Raw genomic sequence first — 10,445 nt, 5'->3', positions numbered from 1 at the left:
GTTGTATCTTATCTATACTTTGTGTACATTGTAAAGTGTGTGGAAGAAGAAGAAGAAATCAGCAAGAAAACGTTTTGGCCTCCATCTCTCTTCTTGTCTCTTGAGTGAGCTTCTCCTTGTGCATTCTGTGTGTGTTCGGCGCAGCATCTTGAGCAACCCCCTCCACCACGCGATTCTTGACATCCTTCACCCTACTCCTATCCTTCCCCTCCTTCCTCTCCCTCTTCTCCGCCCGACAGCGCCGCTGCACACGCCTGGTTGCCGCCGCGCTGCATCCTCCCTGCTGCCTTCGTCGAATGCCGCCTCGCTGTGGTCGCCCTCCCTCTCGTCACGCCACTCGTGGCGCCCTCTGCGCCCGCCCTCCTTCGTACCTCAGACGGCCTGCACCCCCGCCTAACGACGACGCCTGGCGCCGCCTCTGCCGCCTCTGCACGCCCGCGCCCTACCTCCTCCCTGCCGCCGCCTCAAGGACCACACTGCCGAGTCGCCAGTCCGCCGCCCCGCTGTGGCCTTCCCCCTCCTCCACGACGAGTGTGCCCTCCTGATGCCTGCCTCCTGACGCCTGCAGCCTCTCCCCGCCGCCGCCGATGACCACGTCGTCCTCCTCCTGCCCTCGCCTGGCATGCCGCCTCTGGCCCCGTTGACTTCCCCTGCACACCACGTGTCACACACAGAATCACACCACCCACACACACCTAAGCCACCCTTCCCCCCCTTCCCTCACCTCACACATTTTCCCCCATTACCCCACCTAAGCCCCCCTTCCCCCCCACAAACGCACACTCACTAAACCACCCACCTAAGCCCCCCTTCCCCCCACTGCAAACACACACCCCACCTACACCCCCCCTAAGCCCCCCTTCCCCCCCACAAACACACACAAACCCACCTACACCCCACCTAAGCTCCCCTTTCCCCCAAAGCACACCACCCCGCAGAAAACCCCTCTGAAAGCCCCAGTCCCACCCTCACACTACCAACCAACCCCCTACTCCCATCTCAGCCCCCTTTGCCCCCCCACAGGCACACCCGCAGACAATCCCACCCAAACCCCTGTTCCCCTGCAAAACCACAGAAACCCCTCCATAAGCCTTGTTCCCCCCCAGTAGAACCGCAGAACCGCAGATCACCCACCAAACCCCTCCATAAGCACTGTTCACACCCGCAGAACCGCAGAAAACTCCCCATAAGCCCCTGTCACCCGCAGAAAACCCCCTTTACGCCCCCCTTTCATCCGCCGACAACCAGCAGTCCCACGCAGAACCCGCAGGCCCCTTTTCTCGTCCTTTGACACGCGCGAGTGGGTGATTGAGATTGTTCGTGATTGTTCGTGTGCGGGTGCGGGAGATCGTTAGCTGGCTGTTTGCACGCAGCTGACACGTAGCCTATTTCTGGGTATTTTCTCGGATTTTTTTAAATTCAAAAACCCGCAAACCTTCAAAAAACATTGAAAAAGTTTAAAAAAATCATTAAAAAACACTTAAAATTACAAAAAAAAAAATACAGAAAAATCTTGAAAATTTCCCAATATTTTTGCAGTAAATTGCCATATTTTTCTAACCTGTAAATTTCAGAGAAAAATAATAATAATTCAGACCATTTTAAAATTAAAAATTCTTTTAAAAATACCAAAAAAATGAAACAATTCATTCAAAATGCTAAAAAATTCCAAATTAATTGCCAAAAAATTCCTACAAATTCCATTCATATTTTTACTTATTTTTGGACTATTTTCTAAGCTTTCAAAATACTTCATTAAATCCTAAATTCATTTAAAAAAATCCTCTTTCATTCAAACCACACACTGAAAAATCTAGAAAAAACTCCACATACCTTTTGGATTAAGAAGAGCGCATTCTTTGCATAAACATACACCCACTACCAGGTATTTTCCCTTTTATATTCTTATTTTTTTCCGCTACCCCAAAATCCACAGATAATTTTTAACATGAACCCTAAATACCACCATGGCATGCGCATTCGCGCTAAACACACCATTTTTTTAAATAAAAATAAACCCGCCGTTCACTTAGCACGTGCTAAGTGCGCTTAAGAGGCACTTTAATATTTTTAATTAAAATAAACCAGCCGTCACAAAAGCACGCGCTGGCAAAAAAAAGCGCTCCACATCACCTTAATTTGTAATCAATGAACTTGCATTTAGAGACCCAGTCTGGGTATCGAAGTCCGGGATTCGAATTAAAGCACCGCTTTTACCTAATAATTGGTAATTACATTTTTAAGAAGGAACCGCCGTTTTCTTGATAAGGTTTATCACTTAATAAAAATTCACCCATTTCTTAATAATTTATTAAAATGAACCTTTCATTAAATTAATTTCTCCCTCACTCCACTTAATTCCCCTTTTTCATGAACTCGTTTCGTGGGATGGGTATGCGAAGTCTTCGGAGTTGTCTCCATGGTCAAACACCGGTTTATCAAAGTTGTGGTCTTGATGTGTGTTGGTTGTGGTGATGTTTTGGTTCAGTTTCTTTGTTACGGTTAAGGGTACGGTGTGTAGTTTTTTTTCTTTTATTGCCTGATACGGGGATTTGGGTGTTTGTATGTTGCATAGCATAAAGCTTTCGGTCGCATGTGTCTCGAGGTCATGTCGAATTTTTTCTAGGCTGTGGTTTGCTTGGGGTTAGTTGGTCGAGTCACGTTTTACCACTGTGGTTGATATCTTATCCTTGGTTTTTTTGTCTGTTGCTTTGCAGGCATTCTCCTTGATTGTCTGTGTTTGGTGTGTGTGTAACCATTTGAATGGCGCCTTCTCACGCTCCTCCCCCTATCCAGTACGTCCCACTACTCGGTAGGGATTACTCTTCCCTACTCACTTTTGAGCCCCTCACGAAGGCGGGACTTGCTGCTTTTGTGGCTACCTCCTTTCCATTGCTTCCCGAGGATCCATCGTTGTGTGATGAGTTTCTGGCCTCCTACAGCAAGAAGTCGGGACTGGTCCAGGGAATTTCTATGACTTTGACACCTCGAGGCCTAGGGAAGGCTCTGTCTCTTCCTTCCAAAGGTGAACCCTTTGTTACCACTCGTCAGCTTTTCTCTAATGAAGAGATTTTGAAGCTGTTACAAAAACAGACAAGGGAATTGCTGGATGTTAAGAAGGTGATCAACTCTTCAGGAGTTTCCTTTTCCATGATCACTGATCTTGTGTGGAAGATGGTCTGTCAGTTTCTCCAGGACAGGTTTATGTCTGCCAAAACGCCATCTGAGTACTTGTCCAAAGAGCTTTTCACAGCTTCAAGGATGGTGTTAAAAGGAGTAGCTATTGATTGGAGCACTTACCTACTCACTAAGATGGATCAACATTTCGTCAAAGTCACCAGGGACAATGTTACCAATGTCACCTATGGATCGTACTTGTCTGCCTTCTTGACCTACTCAGGTTTACAGAAGAGTGTGCCTCCACCTCCTCCATCAGATCCAGTACCTCCTCCTCCACCTTTAGATGAGTCAGAACCCATTGATATAGAGGATGATGATTCTCTGCCTCCCCTGGTCATCCAGCGCAAACGCTTGAAGCGGGTAGCGGATAAAGCTCATTCAGTTCTTCCTTCAGTGCCCATTCCTGCTACCTCTGGCAGTGATCTCCCTGGGTATCTCACTTGTAATAACCTGTTCAGAGCACATCACGAAGGTTCGTTGGATATATCAGTTCCCTCACTGAACAGTCTAGTCTTAGGAGATGCAATTCCTTTCCTCTGTAAAGACATTCAGAGTTCCATTGAACTGTCAGTGACAGCCTGTGTTCAACAGCTGTACGCTTCCTTTTATGAAGAACTGATACAGTCTAAGGACCAGTTGCATAAGGCAACATCCGAGTTAGCCTCTGCTAAGGATACCCTAGCAGATTTGTTTAAGCAGATGGAGCAACAAACCCAACTGATTGCAACCCAAAGAGATGAGATATCTTCTTTGAAGATTCAGTTAACAGGGGCTCAATCAGAGGTTACTAGCCTCTCAGAGGAGAAGGAGAGGATGTCCAGAGATGCGCAGAAGTTCCAAACTCTTTTAGATGATAAACTTTCAGCCTTACAGACTGCTAATGACACAGTGGAATCACAAGCTTCCCAAATCAAGCAGTTGCAAGATCAACTGGCAAAGTCACGGTCTGTTCCTCCAAGCCCTAATGTTCCCTTGATTCCTTCTCTCTCACAGCAGGACTTGGCAGTTCTTCAGAGACAGGCTATCTTGTGTCCTCTCTTCCAAGATAAAGTGGAAAGATTGCAATCCAGGATGGATTTGATATGGTCTACATTTGAGCAGTTTCAAGAATATATTCCACCAGTTCTTTATCCACTACCACTTACAGAAGTTGGCCTTCTACATGAAGCTTTCCACGATGGATTTACCTCTTCTAGAGGATGGATGGAGTGGGGCTTGGTCTGCTAAGTTATTGACAGAGGTGGTAAGGATGGTGTTTGAAGATTCTGTCACGACAGATACCATGTTGATGTCATACATGTATCTACGAGGAGACTTATTGATTCCAGAAGAGGTGGATATGGCATGGTATGTGGGAGACGTGGTTCTACAAGCTGTTTTGTACGTCAACCATTTGGAGTTATGAATAGGTGACATGTTCTAGAGTTACTCCTCCAAAGTGGCTAATTGTCCTGATACTTCCTGGCATACCATGATTGATTCTGTGGTCTTGAATCAAAGACATAACACAGCCCTTACCTATGCCCAGAGTACTAATCAACTGAGGATGGATCTCTAAGCTTATCTTTCAAAACATAATCCGTTTGATTCTACCTTCTTTAATGCCTATCATAGAAGATCTCTCTTAGGACCTTCTGTTCCTACCCTCTTGTATTACCAACAAATGGCTCACCGATATGATCTATATCTTTCCCTTTGTCAATCTAATTCCACAACTATTTTACCCATTCTTTTCCAATCTTCCTCTTTTCCTCAAATTCCCATTTTTACTTACTGTTCCTTTATTGAGGATCGAGTATTTTTCCCTTCTCCACCATGTCCTTCTCCATCCATTCATGTACCTTCCACCTTTTCTATTTATCAGTTAACACCATTTTTAAGTGATTCCATACAAATTTCTGCCACTCCTTCTTTAAATCATTCTTCCTTTTATGATTTTGCCTATCCCTCCCTTCATCCACTTTTCCTTATTCCACTTCCCTCTCCTAACACTTCTATATCTCAACCACCTCAGTTGGTTAGTGACTATGACGGGTTTGATCATCAGATTTCCAGAAGAAGGGGATGGAGCTCGAATGATTCCCTTACAAGACCTCATATAAATTGGCCAGTAATTCCAGGGGAATGGACAGCTGCCAGTCAAGCTTATCAGAACTATATTCATTTTGCTCAACAGTATTCACAGTCTGTAGATCCTTCTGTGAGATTAACTGCTCACTTTGCTTGGTATTTGGCGTATATGCATAGGCATTCTCATAATGATTCCAAGCCTATTCCAAAGTTGTGCATGAATGTCAATGTGAGCATTGATTCCCAGCAGCTGGATATATTGTATTTTCATGCCCTTTGTTTGCCTAGCCGATACCTTGTCCTGCTGGAAAGGATGTGTTGTCTTCAGTTTTTTCAGAATCCTCCCAAAACATTTGTAGATGAATCCTTGTCTATGGATCGTTTCCGAAATCATCAATCTTTCAAGAGGGATCATCTTCATTGATACCTTTCCAATGTATGATGGATGATTTTTAATGAAAATCTCTCTTTTTGAAGGAGTCATTCAGATGGTTGTGTTGTGTGTAGTGTTTGTGTTGTGAGTTCATTTATGTAAAACGAACGTGGTGGTTGCCTATTGGATTGGATTTCGTGCGAGCTACATTTTGAAGAATTGTGGTGATGGGGTCGTGGTTGGATGGATTGTTTTTGAAGAGATCTGGAAGATCCCAGTTGAGCTTTTGAATGAACTTGTATTTCCTTTTTCTTGGGTCGTGAGGACGCTTCCTTATTAAGTGTGGGGATATGTTGAGTGTTGAAATGACTTGTTTTTTGGTTGATTTTTGTTGTTTTTGAGAGCTGAATGGTTGATTTTATGAGATGATTGATTGGTTTGGAAGTGGTTTGAGAGTGTTTTGGATGATATTGATTGTGTTTTGGAAGTTCATGATGTTTATTAGTAGAGATATGAGGTTTTGTGATGTTCTGATAGGTTCTGATTGGTTCTGTATACCTTCTGTATAGCTTCTGTTTTGTTCTGTTTTGTTCTGATTGTCTTCTGTAAGGAGGGATGGAGTATTGATTGATGAAGATTGAGATATTGTGAAAGATTATTGAATAGTTTTTGAGAGTTTGGAATGGTTTGAGTATGAGTTATGTGGTTTTGATGACCTTCTGTAACCTTCTGTAGGTCTTTTGTAGAGCTTCTGTCTCTGTTCTGTTCTGTACTGTAGCTGTTTTGGTACTGTTCTGTAGACTGTTCTGTATGTGTTCTGATGGATGAGAGTGTAGCTTGGGAAAGTTTTCTAGCCTTGGAAAGAGGTAAATATAAGTGCAAAAGAGCTGAAAGAAGTGAAAGAAGTAGCTGCTGAAGACTCAAGTGAAGACTGAAGTGAAGTGACAGTAGTGAGCTATGAAAGGACACTGTAGTGGCTCTGCTGACTCTTCATATCAGACATACCTCTTGGGAGGGGTATCCATGACCTAAGAAGGATTATTGAGAGTGATTTTGAGAGATTGTAGTGAGGATATGATGTATTATTGATAGAGAGAGAGAGAGAGAGAGTCAGAGAGAGCCAATTCTATTAAAATAGAGTGATTGTATGTAAGAGATTGGGAGAGAAGACTATGAAGATATTGAAGATGAATACTATGTGATGTATTTCCATTCAAAGATTGCGTATTCCTTTGCTTTCTTTGTTCTATTGATGGATTTTGTGAAGATATTGAAGAATATAGTTGATTCTATCAAATCCGTGGGAGATCTACATGATGCTGCATGAAGATTTGTTGTGCCTGGTGTTCTTTTCTTCATTGTATAAAACATAATAAACAAGCTTGTTGATGTTACAAGATAGATTTTCTTGCAAGAGAATTCCCTGTTTCTTGGTGTTCCTCTTGGGGCTCCAAAGGTACAGTAATGCTTGATAGTAGCAAGGAGATAATGCTGAAATCTTTTTGCAGCATATACCATCACTAATCCTTGTCTTTTGGTGGTGAAATAGTTCATTTCCACCTAGATGAGCTGGTGACTAGCAAAGTTCACAGGGAAATCCATGATATGCTCATGAGGTTTTCATAACACTCCATTTTAGAGGCATTGATTTATACATGGAATGTTATGGGCCAATCTAGAGCTCTTAGAATAGGAGCAATCATGAGAGTCCTTTTTAATGCTTTGTAGGAAGCTTAGCATTCCTTAGTCTAGGCCCATGTAATTAGTAGATTGTAGAGTAGTCATGTGATGGTAGCATAGTTTAGCATAAAGCATCGATAATACTTGATATAGCTCATGAAGCACTGTACCCCCTTTGGATTGGTATGTGGAGCGAGATCAATGATAACCTTGGTTTTAGCAGAGTTAGTAGCAATTCTATTCTTAGACATGACATAGCCCAAGCTTATTCTATGGTTGACCCACAACTAGAACTTGAGAGGGGATTCAAGGAGAGGTTATAATACTTGCATCTTTGAAAGACTAGGTGAAGCTTGTGAAGATGTTATGCCTAGTTAGAGTGGACACATAAGTCCTCGACAAATGCCTACATGCTGCGACAATGCTCTTCAAGTAGATTGTGTGAACTTGAGGAGGGTCACAATGTGAACTCAAGTTCAGTCAAGGTATAAACTTGGAGTGTAGGTAGATGAGTTTGCAGATAGTGAATGACTCATTATTACTTGTGATGGAGTCTATCTTAGACAACGTAGATCTATGCAAATGAGGGATTAAAATTTTTTAAAAACCATTTATTTTTTAAAAATATTATATAATTTTTAATTTTTGCCTCTTTCGACTCCTAAGCCCATAAGGCTACCATTTTTTGTACCATTCTATAAGCTCTCAAGGCTACCTTGAGTTTAGGATATGGCCATTTTGTATACCATTCTATAAGCTCAGAATGCTACCATGCGTCTATTATCTAAATTTTTTTTAGAGGAAGAGAGTAGATTAGTTCGGATATTCATCAGTGTTTTACTTGTCAATTATACTTGGCCATTTTCTTGTGGGTAATATGGGGCTGATCTCCTATGAATGACTAAGAACATTGAGAGTAGATTTTCTACAACTTTGTTAATGGTCAAGAAATAAAGCGTCAATAGTAACAAGAGCTATCAAGTGATGCATCCCATGGCACAAGGTTTATTTAACAGGTACAGTAATGCTTGATAGTCAACAAAGAAGGTGAAGGGTGTAGCAAGGAGATAATGCTGAAATCTTTTTGCAGCATAAACCATCACTAATCCTTGTCTTTTGGTGGTGGAATAGTTCATTTCCACCTAGATGAGCTGGTGACTAGCAAAGTTCACATGGAAATCCATGATATGCTCATGAGGTTTTCATAACACTCCATTTTAGAGGCATTGATTTATACATGGAATGTTATGGGCCAATCTAGGGCTCTTAGGATAGGAGCAATCATGAGAGTCCTTTTTAATGCTTTGTAGGAAGCTTAGCATTCCTTAGTCTAGGCCCATGTAATTAGTAGATTGTAGAGTAGTCATGTGATGGTAGCATAGTTTAGCATAAAGCATCGATAATACTTGATATAGCTCAGGAAGCACTGTACCCCCTTTGGATTGGTATGTGGGGCGAGGTTCATGATAACCTTGGTTTTAGCGGAGTTAGTAGCAATTCTATTCTTAGACATGACATAGCCCAAGCTTAGAACTTGAGAGGGGATTCAAGGAGAGGTTATACTACTTGCATCTTTGAAAGACTAGGTGAAGCTTGTGAAGATGTTATGCCTAGTTAGAGTGGACACACAAGTCCTCGACAAATACCTTGAGCTACTTCCATAGCATGCATGTCCTTAAAGATAGTGCTCATGACCCTCTGGAGGGTTGCTAGTGCATTAGTCAATCTGAAAGGCGAGACAATATAAGTGAATATACCCCCCCCCCCCCCCCCCCCCCCAAATTGGTGGGAAAGGTAGTTTTTTGGTCTTTCATCCCGGTGGACTTGCACTCAATTATATCTTGCAATCCCGTCTAAGAAGCTGTAAGTTTCTTTCCTACTACTTACTTGATTATGTGGTCAATGTATGGTAGCGGATAGTGATCTCCCTTGGTTGTGGCATTTAATATCTTGTAATTGATGCGTATGCAAATTTTCCAGTTCTTTTTGGGTATCATGATGATTGATGATACCTAGTCTATATGCTCGATTTTGTAGATGAATCTCGCTTTTAGCAACTTATTGGTCTCCTCCATGACATGATGAGAATATCGATGATTCATTGGATAGGCTCACTGTTGATTAGCTTTTGGTACCATCCCTTAGAGGAATCTTGTGGGTGAGAACTTGCAAGGAAATACCCTTAAGGTTGAGGCAAAAACATCTCTGTATTCCTCCAACAAGTTAAGCAATTGTTCCTTATCCTCCATAGTAAGGTCCTCAATAATGTAAATGGGCTTAAGGGATTTCCCAACATGGAGATAACCGGGGAATAATATGTGGACTAGTATGCTGAGCACAGTACTAGTGTTCATGCACCAAAGCTCATACAACTAGCGCTGTGTAGTGTTCATAACGATTCTAGCATCCATGCATAAGTATGTGTCATATATAACTTCGAAGTAGAGCTGTTTTTAATACTCTGCATATACCGTACGTCGAAAAGGAAAAGGCCGTCCAAAATCCAAGGGATCGATCTTCTAATGCATTCTTCCTGAGTTAGCCTGGATCTTTGCTGAAGCTCCGGATTTCAAAGGAGGCAGGACGGCGGCTCTAGAGTGTGAGAGTCTAGAGAACTCGAAAGCGTCAACACATGATCGAGGTCACTGTGTGTGGAGGTGTGTCACTCGGGACTCTGGATCGGGGCGCGGGCAAGAGGGCTTTCATCTCCCACATGCGAAGCTTGGCACGACAGGTACGGTTTACATTGCGGCAGCCGGCGGCCTTCAATGCTCTCGTTCCTGGGTGTATTATGACGCCTGTAACCCGAGGAGGGGGGAATGTACGGTTGGGCGGATGTCGACGGCTGGTATGTTGTACTGGGACGCGAGGCCGTTCTTGGATGCGGCCCTTCGCAGCGGCGCCCGTTTCCAAGTCTCGAGTGGACGAGATCGTAGCCGCCCGGAGGGAACTGGCATCTCTCCGTCCTTGAAGGAGGGGGGACCGCGTGAGGCCGGAAACGGAGCAACGCTACCCCTCGCTCTAGACGGTGGAGGGATAACGCCACCTTTGTCTGCGGGCCAACCTTCGGCCTCCTCTCAGTCCCCGGCGACAAACCCTCAAAATTTTGCGGATCTCGATAGACACCAATAATTAGTTTTCT

At 43.3% G+C, this 10,445-nt stretch overlaps 1 non-coding gene across 1 annotated transcript; it reads left to right on the top strand.

The window, feature by feature from the left end:
• Positions 1-10,097: 10,097 nt before the first annotated feature.
• LOC148016552 (signal recognition particle RNA) lies at positions 10,098-10,362 on the top strand. Its single transcript, XR_015688214.1, has one exon.
• Positions 10,363-10,445: the final 83 nt, after the last annotated feature.

This window comes from Lygodium microphyllum, chromosome 23 (assembly GCF_053477565.2).
Source record: "Lygodium microphyllum isolate KBCC chromosome 23, Lygodium_microphyllum_v1.1.10, whole genome shotgun sequence".
NCBI lineage: Eukaryota > Viridiplantae > Streptophyta > Polypodiopsida > Schizaeales > Lygodiaceae > Lygodium > Lygodium microphyllum.
Note: the sequence above shows the minus strand (reverse complement) of the source record. Positions and strands in the feature narration are given on the sequence as shown.